Genomic DNA, 27251 nt, shown 5'->3' with positions numbered 1-27251 from the left:
GCAGGCTTTATTCTCCTGCAGTGTTTTGTCTGACATATATAACCTATTCCCTTCAATAAATGTCAATTTCTTTGTTTTATTTTTTAAAATTTCTTCAATGTCTTAGCTGTGAGGACAGACAGAGCATGGAAATTGTCAGGGATATATCATGTTTTGTATCCATGTGCTTATGGTTTTCCTCAGGGTAACTGAAAGCTCAGAAAAGATGCTGCAGGAAGACTTTAAAACAAGAATAAATATGGAAGTTGTTCCAGAGGGTGGGACTGGTCTTCTGTTTGTCTGGTACTAGAGGCACTTCTGTGGGCATGTGATTTGCCAGTGTTATAAAATGATGGAATCATAATGTCCTTATCCATCTCCTACCAAGAAATAAGCAGCACTAATAAACTTAATCCTCAGTGCAGTCGTAACAGTATTTCCAAGGGCTGTTTTGGAAAATATAAACACATTAAAGAACAGCCAGAAACCCAATCTGCTCAGCAATCACTGATTTCTCAGTTGTGTGTTGAAGACATAGCAACCCAAATTACCCTTGAAATGACTCTATTTATTTCAAGTCATACCCTTTTCCCAGCTGTATTTTTAGACAACTTCATACTAGTAGTACAAGAGCTTGTTCCAGACAAGGACTTAACTTAGGTTTATGTTAACATATAATTTGTAAAAGTTTGCAATAAACATCCTTCTCTGACACTGGCAGAAACTGTAGGAAGGAAAACACCGCCACTAACTTTGGCTACTTGCTTTGATTCAAACCTCATTGTGTGATGTTTGTTATGAGCTCCAAAACTGCACAGAAGTGATGAATTGTTGTGTCACTGAGACCAGAATTTCCAAAGCAGCCTCGTCTTTTTAGATTTTGGCTTCCAACAAAAATATTCACCAGAGGCCTGGTGTTGGATCGGGAAGTGTGCTAGCAGGCTTTCATTCAGATAGCAAGAAATATGCAATGCATGATTCAAGACCTTAGGCCTGAGCTGGCATCCCATAATGCACTCCCTGAAGCTGATGAAATGTTAGGGTGTACAGGAAGTGCCAGCTGAAGTAATACAAATACACAAAGTTAGTGAATATTTATGTAGATACGGTAAACAGAAAAGGAAAGTGCCAGTGTGCACGTGCTGCTGATCACTCTGAAACTGCTGCTCTGCACAGGCCAGTTTTTATATCCTTCAGAATAACAGGACCATCATTATTTTTCCAATGCTGAGTGAGTTTCCCCTCTGTTAATCACACAGAGTAAAAGCAGGTCTGTAATCTCAGTTCAGCTGCATTTGGAAACAAGTCTTGTTTGTAAAGATGGAAGGAAACGAGGCAGGAATCTATTTCTCTGCAGAGGCATTCAGTTTTTCCATGGTCAGTCTTTTCTCCACACTGACCAGGTTCTCTGCACTGGGTAAAGTTTTGGATTCCTTTAAAATACCTGTTTATCATTGATACAATTCAGGATACATCAATGACTTTGAAAGGGTGTTCTAGAAACTGCTGTGATGTTGCAGTCTCTGTGTGTTCTGTTATTTAAATCATGTAGTTGTTCTGGTCAAAATTGCTTGTGATGTTCTTTGAGACATTGAGCAAGCTCATAATGGGAAAATCCATTTCTCTGAAATGCCAGCACTTTAAATAATTTAAAGCTATTCTGTTCTACCAAAAGGAAGTTTAATCTATTACTTATCTGTCCAGGAGGATACTGTTCAAAGGTATTTGACTATCTTGAATTAAGAAGGAAAAAAAGTTGTTGGAATAAATTAAATATTTCCATATAATAAATGGTGGCAATTTAATAATTAGTGAGAAGCCTTGTGTTTATAGATTTTTTGTAACATGGCATATGAATAATGGAAACAGAAGGTTGTTTATTCAGCATATAAAAGCCAATTTTAGAGGAATAACAGATGGTGAATGCCAGAGCCAGAAGAGAGAATAATTTTTAAAAGCTTTGTGATCATGTATTTGAATGAATTAAATATGAGAATTCACAAAAATTCAGGTGAGTTAGATTTTGTTCTCATTGACAGTGGATAAATAAAGACCCTTCTGTTTCCCTACATGTACACACATTTACTAATGTTGGAATTAACAGCATCACAACCATGCATTCAACGAGCCTCAAGCTTCAACATGACTTAAAATGATCAGTTCCACATAACAAAGTGTTTGTGTGGGGAAACCAAATAGCAGAAATCATTCCAAATGGCTGAAAAATGATGAGTATTACCTTGTTAAGATTTGTTTATAAGCACGACCAAAGCAATACAACAGAAGAGTGCCAGCATGTCAGAAAAAAGAGTGGGAAGAAGAGTGGGAAGAACAGGGAACGACTGATCTTTCCATTATTACTGAGCTTGACAAAGCTGGAAATAGTTCCACCTTCTTCAAGTTGTAGTATCTCAGAAGATAATATTCTTTTAAAGAAACAAATGGATTTTAAAACCCTTTAGGAATGGCGCCAAGGGGATGTGTGTGTCCATTTATACCCACTGAACTGCTGTTCCTTTGAGGAGTTTCAGCACTCTGGATGCTGGGTACTGCTTTGTTTTAAATCATCTCACCAAAGGTTTTTTGCAATCAAATAATTTACTTTTATACATGTTTTCTACCAGAGGGAGGCTGTGTCACCAGCAATGCCAGCCAGCACCTGCCTGAAATATGGAGGCCACACTTCTGGTGCTTGCTCTTTGATTTCCTTCCTATGGCTACCTAAATACAGAAACAGAACTACCTTTGAGCAGCATTTCCACCTGAGGTCTGGAGAAGATAACCTGCTAAAATTGGGGAAATTTACATGACCAAGAAGCATTTGAAGTGTCTTTTTCAAATATAACAGTAGTTAGGATCTCCTTTTTTTCAGAGAGACAATACGTACCCATTAAACCTGCTCATATTTTCTGCCATACCACTGGAGATAAAACAGGCACTTGACTGGTTTTATTGAGGTCTCACATTTGCTCTGTTTCCACTTTTATGGTGGGCACTTTTTCTGTGTTAAGCTCATATGTAACTTTCATAGAGTTTTGGAAGTATGTGACCAGTCATGCAGTCTCTAAAAAACAGCCAGTATTCCCTTTGGTTTTTTTTATTGCTGTAGGTCTTCATTGGGTTGGATATCTTCCTCTTTACAAGCACCTTTCTGTCAGAGAAACAGAAGACACCTTTCTCCTGCCTTCCTGGAAAGTCCTGCATGGAATAGACTCCTGCAGGTCACAGGACTCACAGCAGTAACTCAGTCAAGTGCACATATTCCACTCTGACCCCTGTGTTTCTCACACTGATCCTACAGTCTCTTTTGGGAATCTGAGCAGCCTGAATGGCTCAAAATATTATTGATGGGCTGCTGAACGTCTGCCTACAGTTTTTGTAGAGTCATGAGGGAATTGACTGGGTACTCTCTATTAATCATCTTGTGGCTGAATCTCAGCTGATGCTGAAGGTTTCAGCCCTACATTTTAGCAATGTGCTCAAAGGCAGGCTGGTGGCAATTGAAAAGTAAGTCCACTGGTCTCAGTCCAAATTTTACTGACAGAATTTTAGTATCTCCAAAAAATTAATCCAAAATAACTCCTAGTCAAAAGTTCAGGAACAGCCAAGGTTTAAAAAAATAAATAAGAGTGAACTTGTCTCTTCCCAAGAGGTATTCTCTGTGCACCAGCAATGAAATGCAAGGGGGCACATTGATGTTAGCACCAGCCAGGCTGTCAATAAAGACCTTCTGTCCTCAGAAATACCAAATCAAGTTCCTATGAATTTCCCACTCTTCCAAAACCACTTTCCCACCAGGAAGCAGCGATTACAGAACTGAAGAGCATTCCCTCCTTCTCACATCTTGGCAGTCTGTAAGCACTGTGCCTGTCACAGCATTCCCAAGAGGCCTCCTTTACCATCCTGTCTCAGCTCTGCAAGCAGCTGCTTCCTTTTTGTGCAAGAGTTCTTGGAGCTCTTTGCTTTTTGAAGCTAAAGCACCAAAAAGCTGGCAAATAGCTACGTTCTGTTGGGAAGATGAAATCCCACTGCAGATGGAGAGGTTAGCTTGACCTATAAAGTAATTCTGGAACAGCTATTGCATTGGCAAAATTCTAAATTCTAACCAAGTTTGATTGCTCTTGGCTTCTCCTAATTTGCTTTCTTTGGGATTGTAGCTGCTCCTCACTCTGCAGATGTTTGTCCCATTACTGTTCACAGGAGTTAAATATACACAGATATATAAGAGGACCATCTACTCTCAATATTCCAAGGTCAGCTGAAATCTGGACCTTTTACTTTCTCTATGCTCCACCAAGAGAGAACAAAAGTTATGCAAGACTTCCTCAGGGAGCACTGGGCCTGAGGTTTTCACAATGCACAAGGCTGAAATTCAAATATGAAGCACAGCTGTTTGGACAGGAATCTTGGACCTCTTTGTTTTGAACTGCAGTGACCCACTCAGCCTGACCAACACATGAAACTCTGAAATTCCTGCACAGCTAGTGACTGGGATGTGAAATTGCCTGGCAGGCAGTGACCAGTTTAGGATCCTCTGGGATTTGCAGGTGGAAGGGCTGTTCTTTCCCCTTCTTTCCCCTCACTCACATTGCTCACACACATCATTCCACCTGTGTGCAGGTTTGAACCTCTGTCCACCACCCAAACTGCTGACCCAGTGATCTTGTTGCAGATGGTGACATTCCTCCCTTCTGCCAAGGACAGGTATTTTTAAGCCCCTGGTAACAGGTAAAATAAAAAGGGAAGCAGTGTGGCATAAACCAGTCAGTCAGTTTAATTAGAGACAGATCTCCTCTTTTAAATACTTTCTGTATCCCCCAGGTAGTGCGTGTATTTTGAAGTATATAATTCATAATAAAGTGCTACTTAAACCTTTCCTTTGATTTAGCTGCAATTCCACAAATATTTAGAATTCCAGCAATGAGTAACTTTGCAGAACCAAGACAGGATATGCTGCATTATAACCAAATGTTAAATAAGTTGTTAAAAAGATTGGCAATGGCTGTGGTGGCTTGGATGAGGTGGAGGCTTCTTGACTGATTGGGCTTTTCTTGGAGTCAGTGATAGATCCTCTTACACCCCCTTACGTTTAGAATCCAATTCTAAATCATCCACTTCAATATCATCTTCTTTGCAAAAATTATATGTATTTTCTATATTAATGCCTGATCACAACAAGATAAGGGGTATCTTCTTCTGTTCTGACTGTCTGACCTTTCACATTCATTTTGCTGTTGCAAAGCACATGAACTGCTATGGAAAGACTGTGGAAAAACCCACAATTTCTTCCTGTAGTGATATAATGAACATCTTTGTGAGTCCAAGATAATAGGAATTCCAGTATTTGTGCTTACTATAAAATACAGCAAGCAAAAACAAAGTAAATCCTGATTTTTTAATACAGAAATAATTTTGACTGCATCTTTGGCTGGGTATGACATGGAAACCGGTGACTGTTTATGCTTTGCTCCTTTTTTTTTGTCTGCATAAAATCCCAGTCCCACATGAAAAACAATTTATTTCTCTAGGAACAAACTATTACTCTTTTGGGGACTGGCTTCTAATGAGCTGGGTAGTAAGACTGTTTCTTTTCAGCCAGGAAAATGCAAGGAGTATAAAATCCAGATGTACAGCACATGATGCTGGAACCAGCCACGTCACATTGATTACAGGAAACCTATAGGAAATTGAGTAAAAATCCAAACACCAGATAGTGAGAGCAGCAAACTGGCTGCACTGTGGGGTTTCATCACAGCTCTGGCCTCCCCACACCTCGCTGAATATTGACCTGTATTTAATATTCATGAAGGTGTGGGGAGGCAGGCAGGCCTTGCAGAGGGATGAAGCAGCATCTGGAATCCCTACGGATAACTGCAGGAATGTTTATTCTTCTTTGTTTATTATTCTGAGTGTGTGCTCTCTCCCTCTGCCTCTCTTTGTCTCCCTTTGTGTAATAAAGCTCCTCTAGGCATATAAAGTAAGTCATCTGGAATTGTGCAACTCCTTCTGCCAGGAAGCTGGAAAAGCCCCTCTCCTGTGCAGAGAAAAAAATACAGACTCGTCACAACCACTGAGAAATTACAGAAATACAGCTTTTGTCTTTGGATTACATTTAAATAGCTAAGTGCTGTGGCAAATCATTGTGCTTCTCACTGCTTTAAAAAAAAATCTCATTTCATCCTGTCCAATGTGTTATGTTTATTTAAAACTTAAAAAAAAAAAAAGAAAAAGAAAAAGGCATATTTTAAAATAACGTGAAGGCTGCAAAGTGCATTAAAAGGCCTCAGTGTCAGAGTTGCTCTGTGCACCAACGGGTGCAGAGAAGGAAGAGGAAATAAACAGAGAGGAGGATCTTTTAGAGCCACATGGGCAGTGAAATTTTGTATTTGTTCTTTGGGGAAAGGGGCAGAGTAGCTGCTGGTTGGATAGGAGCCGGCAGTGTTTTTATTGGCAGGCGAGCCTGAGTGGCTGAAAGGTGGCCATTAACACCCTGACACGAAGTGCTGACAGGGCGATTATAAGATTAACACCCTGTGTTATATTAACAGTGTCAAAATCTCCCCTCACCTGTCAGGGAGGAGTAATGGCACCAAGGAAAACATTACAGACAAACGGAGATTTTAACCTGAAAATACCACACAGCTCCTCTTTCAAATTGCTGTAAATATCTACGTGAGCTACAAAAGCCCAAGAAAATATTTCAAATAGATTTATTTGAAATTTGAATACATATTCTTTCAAAAGAATATATTTCAAATCAATTTTAAATTTTAGTTTCACAAGTGTGCTTGGCCACTTGTCTTGCCGTTTTTATTCCGCAGTTACCCCCCTTTCACTGTATGTGCATATATTTTGATTATATTTCATATTGTAAGCAATGGTTCTGTACGTCCTACATGTTTGTCTGTAAGGTCCATAGATAAAAAGCATAAAAACATATCCTTTATATAGAATTCAGTTTCTAAACAAGGTCAACCAGAGTCAAGGTGTCCAAAAGGCCAGAAAGTGCTAACGGGTTGCATAAGAAAAGTTCAGCTTCTTAAGATTTTGGGGGTTTTCAGAGAGTTGCAATGCCAACAGATCATGAGAGTTTAGAGGCTGTTGAAACCCCTTAACAAAGTGGATAAAGATCACTTATGACCTGTCACAAATTACTGAAGCACCAGCTGAAAAGTTCAAACGTCAGGGAAGCAGATCCAACAGGAACATTTAAGAACTAAATAAGGATAAAGGATGGATTTATGAGCACTGTTTGGTTTGGGGGTTGTTGGAAGACAATGCAAAAAGCTCACAAACACTTTCAGAGCTTCTCTTATGCTTTGCAGAAAACAGAGTATTTATTATAGCAACTGATGAGAATTGCCAAAGGTAGGGAGTTTCCAATAAACAGGATTCTAGTTTTAGGAACAACCTGTTAAAGTACTTGTATGTGTAATTTTATTGCATCATCTGCTTTGGCTGACACAAAGGTCTCCAGGGCAATTCTGAACTTTCAAGTCATCTATAGAATCAAGTGTTTTCATCTACATATCTTTCGTACTTCAAAAAATGGAAAATATTACATAATTCAGAGAAAATTATGTTTCATCATGTTTTATTGATGATATTCAGGCAGTTTTCCATGCTGACAAGAGCCTCAGAATATTTTCTGAAATGTCAGAAATGCCTTCAGAGATTTTAGGCATTACAGAAGATTTCTTTTTTAAAAATGAGGAAGAATCAAAACACACTACCAAGACAGTAGGGTATTCAGAAGCCTAACTCAGAGCAAGATCAGGTGGCCACTAAAAAGACACTCAATGCAGTTTTCAGGGATTTTAATTAATATATTATTCACTTTAACTTAATATTTAATTGATATATCACTTTAATTAATATGCAATTCCCTTGTTTGCCAATTGAATGACAAACTTGAGCTATAAAAGCTCAAATCTGCTGTCTTTGCTGCTCAACAAAGGTGTAGTTCACTGTGCTTTGTTTTACTTTTCTTAGCAGGCTTAAGGCACTTTGTGGGAACCTTGTGTTGCATTTTTCTACCTCTGGAAGCAGGCAAAACTGTTTCATAGAAAAGGGAGGGCTGTGCAGCTCTTCTGTCCTCTGTTTTGGGTGAGACAGACGAGCTCTTTGAGAGCTGGATCTGCCAGGGGAGCGCTGAGAGGGGATTTTGGGCTTGGTGGTGCTGAAATCAGTGAATAGTGCACGGCACAGATTTGCTGAGCTCTGAATGGGAGCAGAGCACCAGGCTGGAGCTGCTAATCCTGATCCCTTCCTTTCTGCACATCTTGGGGGTGACAAGGAGAGGTGATGGGTCACACTGCCCCAGCCCCAGAGCTCCTTTCACAGTTGCAAATCAAGAGACACTTCGGCAAAGCTGAGGTGGCAGTCAACAAGAAAAAAAAGCCACCACACAATGGAAGGCACCAAATTGTTAATAAACTAGGAAATCATGTGTAGACATGAAAATGGGAGGGGAACTACCTAACACCTTATTGACAAAGGAGCAGAGACATAAAAGATGACCTTCTGTGACCACTGAAGGGATAACTTCATCAAGATACATTTGTGCCAGAACGTGACTCCCATATGTCAATCATGCTGAAGTGGTGGGAAATTTACTGTAGCCATTTGCAAGGGTTTTTGAGTGAGCTCGGTGGGTTAATTTTGGTTTGGTTTGTGATTGGGGTTTTGGGAGTTTTATTTTGTTTTTTAATTTTTTAATCTGATACCTTTACTCACTGAGAATAAAACGAATATACACTCTTGAATATACACTGCACTCCACCAGTGTGCAGACCAGTCAAAGAAAAAAGTAATTTTAAAATGACCTGTGTAACCATGTGTTGTTTTAGTGTTGTGTGACAAGCAGTAAATCATCTTAGTGCCTTCTTTTTTATAAGTAAAACCCATGTATTGTACTTTTGCCTCAGACAAGCTGCTGAGTGACTTAAACCCCACCTACATTAAACCCAAAATTCCTCCTCCTCCTCCAGAAACAGCATGTCTGTATTGTCAGTGCACAGAAATCACATCTTCTGTAATCCCTGCATTATCTGTCATGTGAGCTGTGCATTCTCAGATAAAACATGTGCTTATTTTCCATGTTCTGGTTTTCCCAGAAAGGCAGACTGTTACATATTGTCCAGTGAAAGGATATAATTAATGCTGATTCAGATTTTAGAAAATAAAATGCAAAACTTTGTCCCATAAATGTAGGCCTGCCTGGTGCAAGGGCACCTATGAGCATCCAGAAGACAGTGGGAGGAGGTGGAACAGAGCCCACAGACAAACAGCATTTTAACATGGACAACTGCTGTGTGTCTTTTCATCTGCAGAGCTTTGCCTTCCTAAACAGATGGCTGGGGAATGATGGATTTTTAAGGCATTTTTAGCACAGTGTACACAAAACACTACTTTTCCATCTCTTTCAAAAATACTACAGTGCACTAAAATATTTAGAGAACTTTTAAAAAAAAATTTAGAATTTCTTGAGATGGATCAAATTATTTTTTCCTCTTTACTTTCCAGGTTATTTTAAGCTCATAAACAGATCACTCCTTCTGTCCCTTTTTAGACTGAAAAAAAACCCCAAATTATTGTATACATCAGTGACACCATGGTGAAATTGCAATAGCAACACCAAGCAAAAGAATTCCTGCCTAGAGTATTGCAGCTTGGAAATGGGTCAGGTCTGGACAGGGTATTGAGGGATGACTACTGCCAGCAGCTGACTTTTCCCATATAACCCTCACAGATCCAGAGTGGGAAGTTCACATCACCCACATCCCCCAAGGGTCGTGGATGGAATTCAAACCTTGCCCATGGGATTGCTTGGTGGCACCCCTCCACTGACATCCACCACAGCATGGTACAAGCCCCAAAAACTTTCCCATTTCCACTCCAATGTGTCTGTGTTTGGATGGTGGACAAAATCCTTCCATACTTGAGGCAAGGGAAGAAAGCAAAGTGTTCAGGGCAGCTCAGTTGGCTCCGTTGCCATTGCTGCTGTTTGTTTATTGGGATCTGTCAGGATTGACGGGTGTCTAGAACAAAACAAGCCCTGGTTTTGAAAGGTTGCTTAATGAAAGAAACAAGTTTCAACCTTATTGTGTGCCTTGGTGCAAGCAGAGGTTCTGTTTGTTTAGAAAGCTAACATTTATACAGATTATGCGCTCGCCGTGGTTCCGTGCCAAAAACCACACGACTGAAATGGGCCTTTCCATCACTTTCTGAGTGCTGACCTGGGATTGTTTTTACAGGAACTGGATCTTTTAAGCAATGGCCTCTGGTAGAGTAAGGAGGAAAGCATGCACCTTGTGCAATGATTTGCAAATGATGGCTTGGGCATTTGGATCACTCACTGTCCTGACTACCCCAAATGTTGTGTGATTAAAATAAGTACCAGTAAGGGTGGGAAGGGTGATCAGGCAAAGCTGGATGATGTGGGGGGAAGGTCACCAGTTCAAGGAAGTAAAATTTTTATGCAATGTGACACTTTTGATTGATTAAGCCCTCCAAAAACTGTTCAAAGTATTAAAAGCAGTAAAATAAGAATAATTAGAGATGGCAAATTGAATTTGAAAAGTCACTGAGTAATGACTCAAGCTGTAAATTCATATGTGCTCCTCATTATCCTGCTCTTGAAAATGTTTGAAATGTTTCCTAAACGAGCAGGGTCTCAAGAAAGAATTGTTAACTTCCTGTTTGTATATGAGTGCATATTTAGAGCTCTTTTAAAAAATCCACTTAGAGAAAAAACTGGAAAATTATAATGCTCAGAGAGATCTACCTGGCCACATGTGTTGGAATAACATGTTGGAGGAGTAGAATATCCAGCCTGAAAAAAGCCCTGTTTATCAGTCAGTGGGTAGAAATGAAAACAAGGCATGTGGTTAGAGAGTGCTGGAAAATTCTTGATTTTTCTCAGTGGAATATCTTTCCTGGGAGACAATGCCTTTCCTATGGAACCATTCCCTGAATTAAGGATGTATGAAAAAAGAAACATTTTTCTGCTTTCCAATATTTTTCCAGCTGAGGAACAGTGACAAAGCTTAAGGATGTGATTTTTCTCCCCCCTTCACATTCTCACACTTTCTAAATGCTTTCCAACTGGCAAAACAGCCACTGTGCTCTTTCCTGCCTTTCGAAAGAAAGTAGTTTTAAAGGACAGGAAAGTCCTGTTTGAAAACAGTGCTTCTATTTCTCTGTTCTGAACTATTTCTGGAGACAAGAGTAGAATTGGATTATTTTTCTTTTCATAACTATGAAATGAGAAATTCACCACTTTGGAAAACATTCTCCTCTGAACCATCTTCCCTGAAGCGCGTTTTTAACTTGCAGTTATTTTTCACTCACCTTTATGTGGCACTCTAGTTTGGCCAAGTCTGTCTTACAGTCTCCCAATGGATTTTTCAGTGTTTTCCTTTAAATAGACATCTGTGGGCTGATTTGCATGAGCAAAGTGTTCATTAAAAAGGATTAAGCACGGTTAAGCGCTGCGGCCCCATCAAAGAAAGTGAGGCTAAACACCAGGCACCTTCCCTCCATTGAAGGTGCCAACCCAAGCATCCTAATTTGGGAGTTTTTTGCCTCCCATACATCAGGAAACCTAAAACTTTGCATAATACAGCGCAAATTACCACTTCAGCAAGTGAGTAAATAATCACTGTTGGCTTCTCTCATGCACAAGATTTACCTCAGGGTTGTGTGTTGGTGGCATGAAATGTGCTGTGACCTGGGGGGCTCCTCTCCCCCCTCAGCCATTCCTGTCTTTCCCCCCGTGTCCATCCAGATTTAAGTGGTTAAGTTGCTTTGTTCATCCCTTTATCAATGCCTGTGCATGCTGTGGACCCAACTGGTGGAGGTGGATGAGTCTCACCCCTGCTAGGGGAGGTCTCAGTGTGAGCAAGGTAGCCCAGACCCTAATGAGGAGGAGAAAAGCATGACCTGGAAAGGCAGCAGGGATTCCTCCCTTTCATCTCTTGTGCTTTCATTTCCAGCAAGGAGGAGGAAGTTGGAAATTTCTTTGAGCAGGCTTTCTCCATTTCAGAGACAGAGGAAGAAGATGCTGAGTGACAGCAGGATCCCCAGGTGGGGGAGCCTGCTCTCTGTCTTTGCAGAACATGCACAACTGCCCCAAAGTGAGGAAAATATTGGAATTTAATGTTTATTGCTGAGCTGCCCCATTTCATCAGGTTACCCTTTTCCACTCTGATATATAAGTGCTGGAATTACCTGGCATGCTGCTCTAAATGAAGGTTTCTCTTGAAAAAAGAGAACTGAAGAGTCCAAGCTGTCACTATATTTCCTACAATCCTACTGTTTACAAGTTTACTGAAGAGGTTGTAGGGTTTAGCAGATTGTCATCCTGTAATCACATGTTGTGTCTCAAGACTTATATTCAAGCTGGGGATGTGAGACTTAATAAATAGCCGATATGTGTAAGACTCTCTTTATTCAGAAAAATCTGCCTGGAAAGCTCATAAGGAAAGGCTTTCCTGTGAGATTTTCTCTACTTCCTACTTGCGGAGAGGCTGGAAACTGGAGAAGAGTCATTCTGTTCCAGCTGAAGTGGGTAGGTGCCAGAGGTTTAGGAGGCTGGGAGAGAGGAGAGGGGAGAAAAAGGGAGTTCTAAATTTTCTTCAGAAATTTGGGTCCACCTTGAGTTTTTTTGGAAGAAGCTAGTACTCTCTTTTGTTTTGTCTGAACAAATCTCTTCCCTTCTATTTTGTCTAAATCTGAAGTACAGCCCAAGCCTGGCTTGCCTGAGAAGCCACATTGGATTAATAGTTCTGTTCACAAAGGCCAAGTTGAATCCTGTTTGTAAACCCCTGCAAGAGCTAATGGGCTCCATGCACCTCCTGCCAGGCACATGGAACCTCTTCCATGCTGTACTCAGGAGCAGCTCAGCCCACACTGCTGGAGATTGTGCCTGGCTTGCCCCAAATCCAGAGCTGAGCTGTGCTTTCAGGATGCTCTTTGGTCCAGGAGCATCAGTCAATATGAGCTTGTTCTGATGTCAGGCACTCCATTTTCCTAAAGAACAGGCTTCATTTCCCTCTGCCAGTGCTGAGGGAAATTGCCAGATGTTTAAGACATATGCAATTCACTTTTTGAGGTTTCTGATAACCCCTTCACAGCTTGAAAGCATGACGTGAAGTTGGCTGGCTCTGGAATGGGAGATCACCTGAGAAGCAGAAATTAGGGCATAAAAAGCAAAGCACCTGGCAAATTCTTTACCATATTTTCACCCCTGAAGATGAAAAAGGAGGGACCAGAGGCACCAACCAGTCTCCTCAGAAATGCATGATGCCAGCCTGACAGATGAAAGACACGTCTGTCCCCACCGCAAAAAGTGGCATCAAAAACATGATTTATAAGAAAAATCCATCAGATTTTTGTTTGGCTTCATCCTGTAAATGGCACACAAAACGACTTCTGCCACTGCTTTGCTGCTACCCTTCTCCAAAACAGTGATGAGTGCAGTAGTTTTTAGGTGCCTGCATTGAAATAAGGCAGAACTAAGATTTTTTTTTCAATCCCTCAAATGCTTTCTCTCTTGAAACCAGTTCCTGCCACAGACAAAGCTCTTCCAGGAGAGTAGCTCTGTCCTCTACTGTGCTACCAAGAATAAACACTCTGTGAGCATAACTGCCAAAAGAGAAAAAAAAATTCCCTCCCTTTCATTTTTTTTCTTTCCTTGCAAGGCCCAACATGCTGTCTTTGGACAGATTTCAATCCTGCTTTAATTCATTAAAAAAGTGAAACAAAATCACCATTTACATCCTTGACAGCTGGCAGGTTTTATGTGTTCTTACTGCTCCTGCCAAGTCCAAAAAAAAAAAAAAAGTTTTCATTCAGCTCTGTCATGGATCTTTGGAGTGCTGGAAGTGTGAGAGATGTCAAAATGTACTCACAACAATGACATACAGTACCTGAAGGCAGGAACGTATTATGCTAATGCACTGGTGTAAAGGAAGTTACAATTCTCCTTTTCACTTGAAAAACAAAACAAAGCAAACCAACAAAAAGCTCCATGACAACATCAGAAAATATACCATTCTTGAAAGAAGGAGCATTTTGCTTTCCTCAAAGACATCTGACATGTTCCAAGAGCTTTCTGTTCACCAGACTGCATTCCAGTCTATACTAGGAGGGGGAAAAAAGAAAGAAAGAAAGAAAGAAAGAAAGAAAAGAGGCAAATATCTGTTGGCTTATTCACATTTTTTGATCCCTGTTGCTCCTGTGAGGTGAGAATGGTCGTGCAGCTCAGGTGCTGGGGTGGGCTGCCAAAGTGCTATGGGCAAACCTTGCTGCTGCAGACCTTGGGAACTCTTTCCTCCTGGCATCATGTTCATGGAATGTCACATTTCACAGCCCTACGTGGTTACATTTGCACCATGCCACAAACAGGGGAAATGGAAATATTACAGTGATTACAAGGCAGCGATAGCAGAGCCCTGCAGCTGCTTTGGTAGAAATGAGCAGAAATGCCACTTGGATTTCGCTGGGGGCAAAGATAAGCTAGGAATTGGCCCTTGCATTTCCTTGCCTGACTGCCCACTCCAAGGATATGCAAATGGGAGTTAAATCCATCTCAGCACAAGTGTAAGAAGCAAAACTCCCCTCCACCCTGCACAGCTGTTTCTATTAGAGAGAAAGAAAGAAAGAAAGAGGAGAAGCACCCCATGGTATAATTACAAGCCATGAGCACACCCCTGCTATCATTTCCAGAGGCTTTTGGGAGGGAGCTGCCGCAGCCTTGAGAACTGAATCCTCACTCAGGAAGGACAGATGCCAGATCATTATTCTTGGCTTTAACATAGAAAATACCTTATGGGCATAAGATGCTATTTACTGCCTGCAGTACATTTCAAAGAGCAGCTATCTTGTCAATCACAGGCCCTTTGTATTGCCCCACTAGGTCATTTTCATTTTGCTGTGGTTAGTTATTTTGGAATCGGTGTTATTCTTATGATCAGCTATCCCTTATCTACGCTGGTGAGAATAGCTTGGGGTTGTGACTTAAAGACCACAAGTATGACTAGTCTTGGCTCTGAACCTTGGAGACCCACAGGCACAGTCTTTTCTTACAGAATGCAATCATTGTGGCATGCACACAGCCCTGAGCTATTTCACTTATTAAGCCAACAACTGCTTAAAATGGCAAAGCTGCTCTTGGAAAAAATCAACTTGCTGCTTTCTGCCTGTACAAGATCCCTTTTGATACAGATAAATTTTTAGAAAATCGAAGCCTGGGGCTATTGTCTCCCTCTGCGATACAGTTACAGCAGGGTAATGAGGAAACTCTCAGTTACACTGCTGTGCTCATCTTCACCCGCACTGCTGTGGATGCAACAGGCAGAAATGATTTCTTCTCCACCAGAGTTCCTTAAAAAAAACCCACACCAGTGGAAATGTGGCTTTGTGTCTATATCTGGTGTCTGGGAGATCCAGAAAAACCCCAGCAGAGGGAGCAGGAATAGTGTGGTGCTGTTTACCAGAGATGGTTCTGGGAAGTTTCTGGAATGCTTCCCTGGGAGCGTGGTGAGGCACTGGTGCAAGTTGCCCACAGAAGGTGTGGCTGTGCCATCCCTGGAAGTGTTCAAAACACGTTTGGATGAGGCTTTGATCAGCCTGGCTTAGGAGAAGGTGTCCCTGCCCATAGTAGAGAGCTGGAATGACATGATCTTTCCAAGTTCCTTTCCAACCGAACCCAATCCATGGTTCTCTGACTATCAGTGTTGCTTTGCTGCTTCTCGGAAATCCTGGGCTGTTACAGCCTGAGCCACTGGAGAGACCATGTGTGCATGTTGTGTTGGCTGATCACAAGAGTTCTCTCACAAAATCTTTCATTTGCAGCTTCTCTGGCAAATTTATTTTCCATGTATAACCATAGTCATGCACTTTCTACTCCAAATCTGGCTTTCAGCTCCCCTTCCTGAGCAGGTTTCAGTGCAGGGCACGCTGGCTGTGCTTCCCATGGGGAGCAGTGCCTCTCACCAGCCTCTGATCTGTGGCTGGACACATGCAAAGTGCTGGCAGCTCTGGGGGCCTTCAAGATAAGATGCACTTTCTGAAAGTAAGATTGTTCTTATTACTGAGCTGATGTGGAACTGTTTATTTTATTTGGTATCTTTTCAAATCATTTAATTATCACATTAGTTGTGTTCATAGCTTATATTCTAAGGGCACAATTGTGTGAGTGAATGAAAGATTGCCTCCTGCCAATTTCATTGTACAAACAGCCTGGAGCTCTCTCTGCCTTAAATATATATCCAGAAGTGGGCTGAATGCGTGTGGGAAGTGGAGAAAAACTTTGGAAACAAAAGGAGCTCTTACCCAAGCTCCCTTTTAAAGACTTTCATTAATTTTCTTAAATAGTTAATGATTCTTTGAAGACTGGGAAAAAACCCAGTAGTTCTGTACTCTGCTCAATGCTGATCAAATGGTTCCCCAGTGGTTTACAATCAATAATATTTTGTTTTGGCCCTATCAAGGTAAATATAAAAATAAAATCACCAAATTCTGCTATTCCACATCTGGGAAAGTTCTGCTTTTCCACATGAAATATATGACAAGGCTGGAATATTGTGACTGCCAAAAAAGCATATCTCCACACCATATAAAAATGCAGTTGAAAAAATTATTACCTTATGAAACTTATAGCCAGCAGGGTTATAGAAAATTTATATAGAGAGATAAAGAGAAATCAGTAAATAGCATTGCTATCTAGCATGTTTTGTGGAGGTTTTTTTACATATGTATAGATATTCCCAGTTATTCTCCCTTTGGATCATGGATTTGAAAATGCAATGGCACAAGAATTCAGAAATATTTCTAGAAACAAAAAAAGCAATCTCCAGAAGACACAACCCACTGCAGAAAGACCTCAATGTGTCAAAATTATATTCTTCCTTTTCCTCCTCCCAAAGAAGAAACCACAATATTTTCTCTGACAAAACATTTTAGTCACAACACAATGATTCATTTTTCAGGTGAAATACTCTTCTCTCAAGAGGCTTGGTCAATCCTCTACCTTTTCCCTCATCTGCTGGTATATCACCCTGAAAAAGCATCTCCTCTCTGCTGAAAAACCTCTGACCACCTTGTACTCTAGGTCAGAAAGCCCTGAATGGCATCAGCCTGGTCAGCTCCACCTCTGGCTCCATATTCCCAGCCAGATGTTCCCCCAGGGGGTATCCCCACAACAGCTGGGGACTGTAACACACCTGCATGGAAGCTGCCCTGCCTCTCCCAGTGAGCCCAGCTGTGGGAGCGCTGCTGTTTGCTGAGGGCCTGGAATGTTCCTCACCCAGCTGTGCTCCGCTGGACGCTTCCCAATGGACTGCAAGGGGACTGCTGACAGCACAGTGAGCTAACCTGGGCCAGCTGACAGCCAAAAGTTGCCTCCACACACCCTGGATTGGACCTATTGTCCTTCCTTTGGCCCTCAGCTCCTTCCTCTGGCTCTGAGTAATGAGTGTAAGCAATCCCAGATATTCCAATCTATCTTTTTCCCTATTTTTCTTCTAGCAGAGATATTCCTCCTTCACTGCTCATAGTGAGATTTGTCTTCTAAAGAAGTGGACACATCTGGTGGGGGGTTAGTGAAGGGAAGGGTTCATGGAATACTCAGTACTTCTCAGGTAACTTGGGATTGCAACCTCCTCTCCAGCATCTGAACAAAACACACCTGCTGAAGAGCAGGATCCTCCACTGGATCCACAAACTGGACATGCCTGGGGCTTGTCCTCTTGTATAATACCAAGGAAAAGGCAGAGAAATTCTTTCCTGAGAACTGAATTTCCCATGAGAATATGGCTGAACTTGTCTGCAAGCAAGCCACTGCTGTTTGCCTACTCAGATTCACCCTCTCCAGTCCATCTGGGAGTATTGTGCTTCAGACAGTAACAGTCAGATCAAACATTGCTCAGTTTGGGAACATGGGATGCATTTTTTTCCAGGATTTCTTAAGTATGTCACTGGCATGTTCTCCCATTCAATGGAAAGTCAAAACTGGCTGCAGAAGAGAGTCATTGAGGGATAGTCCACAGTTGCCACCCTATTATCAATGTTATAATTAATATTAACACAATATGGCAGCAAAGTTCCTCTCCATAAGTCTTAAATGTAAAGCCAGAAGCCTCTGTGATAGAGGCCAAAGAAAATCTTCAATACTTGTGGACCAGACAGATAATAAATTCTTTTTCCCTGAATTGCTTCTCCCATTGTTTCTGTCAGAAAACCAAAAATTACCAAGATGAAATCTGAAGAAATTTAAGACGCAGAACTAAAATGCCAACGAGTGTCTATATACTGAAAAAGTTTTTGTCAATGTGGGGCCAAAGTTACCCACTACCACAGTCAGACAATCAGAGTGTCAAATAAAATTAGAGAATCTTAATTAGTCTTTTAAAATGGTGATTGTTCATCACATGGTGATTTTTTAGCTCTATTGGTTTGAGCATCTCCCTATCCTAAAGACAGGAGCTGTGCTGTGTCTGACAGCTCAGAGTGGTGGTTACAAGGGAAGGATTTTTCTCTTCTTCACCTTCCCACTGCGGAAAATATCTACAAATGAACACAAAGAGCAAGGCAGCAGCTTGCAAAAAATGCAAAGTCAAGCTTACCTGTGGCCCACCTCTGCAGCAATCTTGTTTACACATCAGCACCTCGGGAACAATCCCTACTTCACTCACATTCCTCAAGAGCAGCCTTTATTATATGGTGCACCACATCCTCACATTAATTAGCACCTCACCGGCAGGCTGAGGATCCTTTTTCAAAAGGACTGCAATTAACAAAATAAAACTAATCTCTTTCTAGTTTGAGCAGCATCACTTCTCTGCCTCTCTTCAAAGTGAGGAGGTAAAATTGTTGCTTTCCTCTGCAAATCAGAAATGGGAATATTTCCCAACACAGGGTGGTTTTCACTTGCCTACCACCTTTTGCCTGAATATTTGAAAGGACTTGGCAAAAGGGATGGGAGGGGAAGGATATTGATTTTCTTTGATTTTTCTTCAGTTTATCTGGGGAGTTGGAGGCAAGAGGTGGTAAGTAACTTGCCCCAGGTTACAGGATGACTTAGAGCAGAGTCTGGTGGGCTCTCAGATTATTCACTCCAGCAGATAACCCAACAAATGCAACAATTGCACTGCAACTCAAAACATGTCTGTGACAGCTGGGAGCCAGAGAGCTCTAAATGGCAGTGAGCACAACGTAATCTGTTGAAATACACTGTGTTTGTTTTGATGCTTTGCAATGTGACCTTCTCTCTGTGGGGAGAACCCTTAATAGATGTAGCTCAAATATTCCTTTTCCTATTTTTTAAACAAATTCTGTGGAAAAAAAATGCCTTGGCTTAAAATGTTGTGTTTAAAACCAGCTTAGATTTGTCATTAAAATTCTGTGGCTGAAAAAGTGTCAACGAAACATAAAAATATTGGCTGTCAGTGGTAATCCAGCTCCCTCAGGGGCAGCCAGAGGGTGCCATGGCCTCCAGGAATGATTTTCTGTGGATGGGAATGTCTTTTCCTCCCCAGGGGTGATTTTGGGCTCCAGATGCCGGAGCTGCATGAGGCAACTCCCAGGAAAGCCCCATGATGGATTTGCTGGTGTTTGATTTTGCTGTGGGTCATTCAGTAGCTGCCATGCCCCAAGTGGCTGAGAAGGTAAGCTTAGAAAAAGCGCAGTATCACCTCTGGAATGCAAATTTCTCTTTTGGGAAAAACTGTTTATCGAAAAAAAAAAAAAAAAAAGAAGAAAAGGAACCCCATTCTTCCCTCTCCAGGAGGTGTCTCCGTAGGGCCAGCCCCTTCATTGTGGGGCAGCTAAGAAGGCAATTCAAGGATTTGTCCTCAAAAGCCTGGTAAAGGCCCTTGGAGAAACTTCCAAAATCACCCCAAATAACCTCAGAAAGGAAAAGCTAATTTTCCATTAGCCCTGCTTTGGGTGAAACATGGCAAAGCCACATGAAATGCTGTCTGTGGCTGTGCCTTTGTGACACCAGCAATATCTGTGTTTTGTAATGAACTTTTAGAGCCTCCATGTGGCAAAGGGTTCTGTTGGCAAGCACCCATTAAATACTCCTGTGCTGTGAGAAGCTGTCAGTGCTGGTGGGTTTTTAACACCTGGGAAGAAGAATGATGCTACATCACTATTGAAGATGGCAGAACTTACCCAAAAATGTCCTGATGGTTTGGGATCCAGATCGTATGGAGCAGCTGGGCTTTAATCAAGCTTCTCACACTAATCTCTCTGCTACACTTATGGACCTAAAAACAAACAAACAAAAGTGCTGAAAAAGGATCTGGGAAAATCATCACAGAGGGACTAAGAGCAATTCTGGAGGTATCTCCCCTGCAGGCATCACTCCTCTGAACAGGCCAGAGTTTAGGGCAAGTCAAGAGCAAGCTGCTGATTTGGAAATAATGGTGCAGGCTGGAAAGAGCCTGCACCATGCACAGCCCACCAGCTGTGTGCTGCCTCCAGCCAGCACCACAAAAGGAAACAAACACAGATCAGCTGCAAAATTATTATTATTATTATTATTATTACAGCTCCCTTGAATCATTATTATTGTTATTATTGTTGCTGTTGTTGTTATTATGCTCAGGCCATTAAAGACTGCAGTTTAGCGTCAGAGAGGTTTCAGTGGTTTCAGGGATGCTCTTGGAAAGGGTATGTTCATGCTGCTTCAAACCTCTCACTGTTGCCCTATTTTCCAAGCAGTCTCATACCTCTGATAAAGCGCTCTAACAATTTTTTTGCCATCACATGTCAAAAAAATCATCCTGAGAAGATTCCTCCAGGCTGAACACGAGGGCACGCCTTAGGGCAGCTGTGGCCACAGTGAAGAATGTGTATTTCCCTGGCAGCACTGCTTGCCTTCGGGATATATTTGAAAATACATGGAACAACGTGTCCCTGTTTGCTTTTCACACTGACAATGGGCAAAACTCAGGTTACAAGGACATCAAGTCCCTGCTAAGCACACCAAAGAGTGAAAGGTGTGAGTTCCAAGTTAATATGGACTTTCCAATAAACCTGGTACTATTCTCATGATATTTCTCCAGGATCGTGTTCTGCCCTCCTCAAAATCACTAGATTCTCTTAATGGGTACCAGAGATGGAAAAAAGAAAACAGATTCGTGTATAGTATGCTTTTTTGGGGGGGAAAACCAGGCTCTAGCTCTTCCCAGCAACTACTGGATTCCTACTGGTTTTTTTTCTTTTCAAAGGACCTAATGCACATCAGCCTCAAGAAGAAGACATATCCTTATTTTCCACATTGATGGATATTTAACTTCCTGTTACATGGGGAAAAATATCAATGCATTCGTATTGAATCAACATGTTGAACATCAATAATGAGCAAACCCAGTAATTCCTGGCTGACCTAATGTGTTAATGAAGATAAAATTACACATACTCCTGGTCTATACTATTTCAAGTTGTAGAAGACAAGCCTTAACAGCCAGTGATACTCCATGCACTGCACCCACCTCACTAAAGTCTTTCTCTGAAGTACCTAATTCAAAGTCATAGAGCCACACCACAGCCAACAGATATAACAAGAATGTAAAAGACAGTCCTGAAACACTTGTATTTTTCTGAACATTTCCACCTCTTTACATTAACTGTAATTTCTTTGATTACAGCTCAGTTTTTCCCCCCTTTATGCTGCTGAGAGAGCTTCACTCACAGTCACTGTTTCCTTTGTGTCATTAATTATTCATTCTGCTCATGTGAGCGTGAGAAAGCAGCACCAAGAAACCAGGGAAAATATGAATGCAAAACCACAAAGGAACTGCAGGCATCACCAAGGCCAGGTGCAGGCTCTGAAACTGGATGTTTCCAAGCCATCTTAGGACCAACTCGTGGTTAATATTGTCATTGTTGGGTTACCAGGCTTGTTATGCTCTGAGCTCTGGGCATTACTTTTTTTAAGGCAGATCCTAAAAGATTCAAGTTCCGCCTACCAAAGATATTCAGAAGAAAACATCTGGCTGTGAAATTCCATTGGGAACCAGAGTGTTGCTTATTAATAAACAGGATAGATGATAGATAGATAGATAGATAGATAGATAGATAGATAGATAGATAGATAGATAGATAGATAGATAGATATTTTAAATGAGATCTTAAGTTCTTTAAGCAGAATCATAGGAATGGCATTATTCACTGTAGTTGTTGGTGCACAGTTACCCTCTCTGTGTCCTCCTTAAATTGCAGGAAAACCAGACCATTTTTAGGTTTGATTCTTTCTGCCTCCCTTCCTGTGATGATTTTTTCTCTTCAGAGCTGCTGCCCATTCCCCTGCTCTGGCTGATGTTCCTCACAGGGCACTTTCTGTTTCCTCCCAGCCCTTTTCTCTCCTATGCCATGCTGGCAAGGCACACCCCACCAAAATCCATTCTCATCTTCCATTTGTTTCCCCCTCCCACCAACCTCTGAGGAAGGAAGAGCAGGTGAGCAGTGCTGCAAAGTGCTGGTCACACTGCTGCTCCTTCAATCCCATCATGAATTATAAAAGCAGATCACTTGGATTGAGTGTGAGGTACCAGGAAAGTTTTGGATGTCCCTGGTGTATGATCTCATGCAGAGAAGCCACCTGTTATGGGCTGCAGAGTCATAAACTGGTCCTGGGTAAAGAACTCTGCTGTCCAGGACAGCTGCTCTATCTGTATGAAAAATCTATTTACTCTGCAGAAATTGCCATTAAAATATTAGCTTGGTGATATTTTCCATTAGGAGTTTCTGAGCTTTCCATGCTCCTGTGTGCATGGAGTGCTATGTACCTGCATGTGCACACGCTGCAGGAAGAAAATGTGAACTCTGAAATATAAATACAACTGTTCAGGCTCAGTGGAGATCATAAAAGGTAGGAAATCACGGCATGAATTATTGTTAAAGAAAACCCAGTCAACAACCTATAAGCAGCGAGGAAGTTTTAAAGGCTGTTGCAAACTTGTCTCTGACTCCAGTTAAATTGCTTTCCATAGGCAACAAAAATTTTTTGAAATTTATCTTCTAGACTTTTGTCTGCTACACCTCTAACAAAGCTGTTAGCAGATTTTGTAAGAGATCAGGGCTTTAATTTTTTTATTGATAACTTCAGAAAATAAATATTAATGCTTTAAACTTTTATTTTCCTCTCCCATTCTCCCCCTCCTATTTTTTTTTGCCATCACCTGCAACAGACAATCTAGTAGTGCTGTGTGTGTGCCATATAGTGAGAGAAAAGAGAAATGAGCTCCATTTCAGTGTCCAAAATCAGGAACCTTTCATGGCACTCCATCCCAAATCTATCAGGAAACCCCTTCCTCAGACACGAGTCCTGTGCCAGCTTTTAGATAGATATTCCATTTTGTGTTGATTTTGGATTCTGAGCCAATATCGGCCTGATCATGGAAACTGAGTTCCAGCTGTAAATTTGGAGAGGCACCTGGTTTCTCCTGAATGCTTTTAAATGCTTTCAGCCCTTTGGATGAAGAATGCCTGTTTTACCATTAGTCACTTGGAGTGACAGACCTGCCTCTGAAGGGCCAGCTAAATCCTACAGCTTCTTCTCCATCACCCTTTGCATTGCATTAAGTACCTAAAGAAAAGGTATTTATACAAATGAATCATGTGCCAAGTGTTTTTTTTCTTTCCTTCCAAAAAAATATGAGAGTTTCATATACATATAAAGCACACTCCACGTGCAACACCCTTCCCAGTGCATTTTCAGGCAAAATAACAAGCTGGGTGCCAAGACTACAAGTTGTCCAACAGCAAATCCAGCTGTCATTAATGCAGGTATCCATCCTCCAGTGGAAACAGCCTCCATCAACAGCAGACAGCTGTGGCTTTTAATATAATTCAGTGGTGGATAACACAAAGCAGTACTTTCACAGGCGGAGCGTGGATGAAAAATGACACAGCCCAGGAACATGACAAGTAACAGGCCTGCGGAGTGAAGTTCTGACTGGCTTTAACTGGAAAGCTTGTTTTCTCTCGAGCACGGCTTTGCCAGCTTCAAATGGCACTTACTATTTTTGGTAAAGTTGTTGCAAGCCCTCACACACGCTTCACCCAGCACCAGTTCAATGGTATATGATAATCATTTGGTATTACACACTGGCAACGGAGCCAGAAGGTTTCCTTCATGCATCCTCCTACCGCTGCCAAGGCAATCAAATTAATTCTGTTAACAGCCTGCCAAGCCAGCTAGCCCAAGCTAAACTGTCCTGCCCTGCGAGGGAAAGGAGCCCTTCCCATCAAACCGAGCCGTGTCCCTGCGGAGCGCCGGCTGGAGCGCGGCCAGCGGCAGCGCTGCTATCATCGTGCCATGCCATGCGATGGCTCTAATGAGCTGACATTTCCTCTTGCTCAATTGCCACGTCTGGAAGCCAAAGCAAACAGTGCTCAGCCCCGGCAGAAACCAGACGAGGCTTTCTGATTTTCCCTCTGCCTTCTGTTTCCTCGCTCGCGATGTTTCTCCATCCGAAGCTGCCTAGATAAAGAGGGATGAAGGGAAAAACTGCTCCTGCAGCATATGGAATATATCAGGCTGTGCTGCAGAAACCAAGCTGTCTCATGTGCTTCCCCACTCTGCAACAGAGCCATTCCCTGTTAATCACAACAAGGAGCTGCTGCTGTGAGCGAGAACCATGGGCACAGGTTGCCCACACCGGCCTGGCTCGGCTGCTTTGCCCTGAGCCCACTGCTGAGCTCAGATTTCTTCCATGTTTTCCCTCCCTTCTGGCTGCTCCTTTCACCACCAGCAGCGGCAGTCGGGAGATTTCACACATCCCTTCCAGGATCTCCAGGAAATCAGAGCACTGAAGCTGCTGCCATTATTACATCTCTTCATAATCACCATCTGGCACAGTGCAATCTTAATGCTACTCTTCAGAATGATTTTTCACCTAAAGATTTTCACCTAAGGGAACACTCTTTGGTGAGGGTCAAATCACCAGTGTGTGCTGAAGCCACTGTGGTTCTAAGCTCAGCGGTGCTCACTGACACATCTAAAGCAGGGGCACAACAGGTACATCCAAGGAATATTAATGGGAAGAAAAATTACAGGCTCAGGCTAAAAAACCAGGCAGAAATCCTCTGGGAATCTCAACACATGCTGCTCAGCATGAAAAGGAGCTATTGGATGAGCCAAGGTGAACAAACATGAAAGAGATGTTTTGCTAAGAAGAGGATGGAAATGATGAAAAAGGGCAGATAGAATTTTTGTTTCACCCTCTGACAGAAGGCCACAAGGTTCAAGGCAGTGACATTTTTCTGTGTCACTTTCTAGGCTAGGATAGAGATGGGATTTTATCTGCCTGCACCAAGCTTCTTTCTAAAGACTGTGCACTAAACAGGGGCCTGTGCTGCTGGCAGCAAAGTTTTCTTCATAGCCTTTAATTTTGCCCTCTAGATGGTACATGGATTTCATGGACTCGAGCTGTACTTGCAGCCTTTTCCCTAAGTCACAGCACTGGCAGTCTTGGCTGTCCTCCATCAACTTCACTGTTAAGTCTCAAAAGTGTCAAAGTTATAGATTTTACAGACTTGGGGGAAGCTCATTTTGCTTGTGTGCAGGCATTCATCTGTTCAGTTTGGTTTGCTCTCTTCTGTAGTGGCACATTTCATGTTTGTGGCATCGATAAATAACAAAAAACTATTCCATCCATCCCTCTGGATTATGCTGAAGTCAAGGGAATGAAAATTATCCATAGAAAAATGTTTCTTTTGGCAGCAACGTGCCTCATGCAGCAGAGACACTAAAAAATCGCCAGCGCTGGAAAGAACTCAGCATGTCTTTACAATTCAAATTTTCTGTGCCATGGATTAAAGCAAGTCATAGAATCATGGAATCATTAAGGTTGGAAAAGAGATCATCAGGCCCAACCTTGAGTGTAGAAGTCAGTGCACTGTGGTTCCATATGATCCCTATACGTACCACATAGTCCTTAGAATTTTGAAAGCATCCACTTCATCCCTTCCCACAATAACATAGCAAAGATTTTCAAAGAGACTTAAAGCACAGGGAAAATTAATAAAGAAAATAGGTACTGACATGGATAAAAATAATTTTTCCTCTGAAAGCACAGAGAAAAGCCACTGATGGCACAAATACTGCTCTCCTCCTCACCCCAACCACCCCACTTTGCTGGGAGTTTCCATGAGCAAGACACAGCAATGTGAGCTGCAAATCTGCATGGTTGCACAGAACCAGAACACGCTTCTGCCTTTGCCTTTAATTAATGTTGCAATTCTGAAATTGCTAATTGGGAAAAGATGCTGCTTACCCAAGGTACTGAACCATTTTGTAAAATGGGCTATTGTATGCAGAATAGATGCAATGAGCTGTGTAGTTTAAAAAGAACTGTATATATTGCTCAGGTGATCAAAAGATATATAATATATAATAAATATATAATATATAATATATAATGTATAATATATTATGTATAATTAATATTTAATAATCACTTCTCAAGCTTTCTTCAAAACCTAGGTGTAGCAAAGAAAATAAAAAGGTGGTGTAAACTTTAGATTTGTAAGACTAAGTTACATAAGCAGGGAAATAAAGCATGAAAACCTCCCTTTCCCCATACCACGAAAAAATCTGGTCCCAGTCAGGAGCAAGGTGGGGTTTTCAATACACTGGAACTTCTTCTGGAGTTCCTAAAGTGCACAAATATGAGTGATTTCCAGTTTAAAGATCTTAGATGTATAGTGTATAAGTGTCTCATTTTCTACCTGTGGGGAAGGTCAGGAAATCTTGTCATGTCTGCTTAAACATAAATCATCACATGCCCATCACAGCAAAAGCTTAGGGTTCCTTCTGAGATATCAGCCTTAGATATTTTCCACCTTTGAGGAAACCCTGCTGTTTGATTTCTAGCACTGGCATATGCAGTTCTAGACAGCACAACAGGTGGGTTTCAAGGTGTTAAGTGGCAAATGACATTTAGCTTTGGGGTAGAAATGGGTTTTGTTTTAAGGACAATATAACCTGAAAACTAAAAAACAGTATTTGAAGTGTAGGGGGAATTATTTAAAATTCTTATGTTTGCAAACAGATATTTTTGACTCTGTGTCAGATAAAAGCCCCCAGGACCTGCTCTGCTCTCTTTCAACCAGGAGCAAAATGCAAGAAATAAAATTCAAGCGTTTTTCCATTTTTATTTGCATAATATTTGCTTTGGGCTAAAGGCACACGAGGCTTGCTGACCTGCTGCTGGAAGGGTGAGCACTTTGGAACAGAGAAAAGGAAGGTTCCATCC

The 27251-nt window shown here is 41.6% G+C and overlaps 1 long non-coding RNA gene across 13 annotated transcripts in view; it reads left to right on the top strand.

Moving 5' to 3' along the window:
- Positions 1-26452, top strand: part of LOC113459103 (uncharacterized) — a 202898-nt gene extending 176446 nt beyond the window's left edge. For 10 of the 13 annotated variants that reach the window (XR_012580577.1, XR_012580574.1, XR_012580581.1 and 7 more), the window contains one exon: positions 3089-16967. This is a non-coding gene — a long non-coding RNA (uncharacterized LOC113459103). The other 3 variants (XR_012580579.1, XR_012580576.1, XR_012580580.1) reach the window with 3 other exon arrangements.
- Positions 26453-27251: the final 799 nt, after the last annotated feature.

Source organism: Zonotrichia albicollis, chromosome 5 (genome assembly GCF_047830755.1).
Source record: "Zonotrichia albicollis isolate bZonAlb1 chromosome 5, bZonAlb1.hap1, whole genome shotgun sequence".
Classification (NCBI taxonomy): domain Eukaryota; kingdom Metazoa; phylum Chordata; class Aves; order Passeriformes; family Passerellidae; genus Zonotrichia; species Zonotrichia albicollis.
The sequence above is the reverse complement of the archived record's forward strand: the minus strand, read 5'-3'. Positions and strand labels throughout refer to the sequence as shown.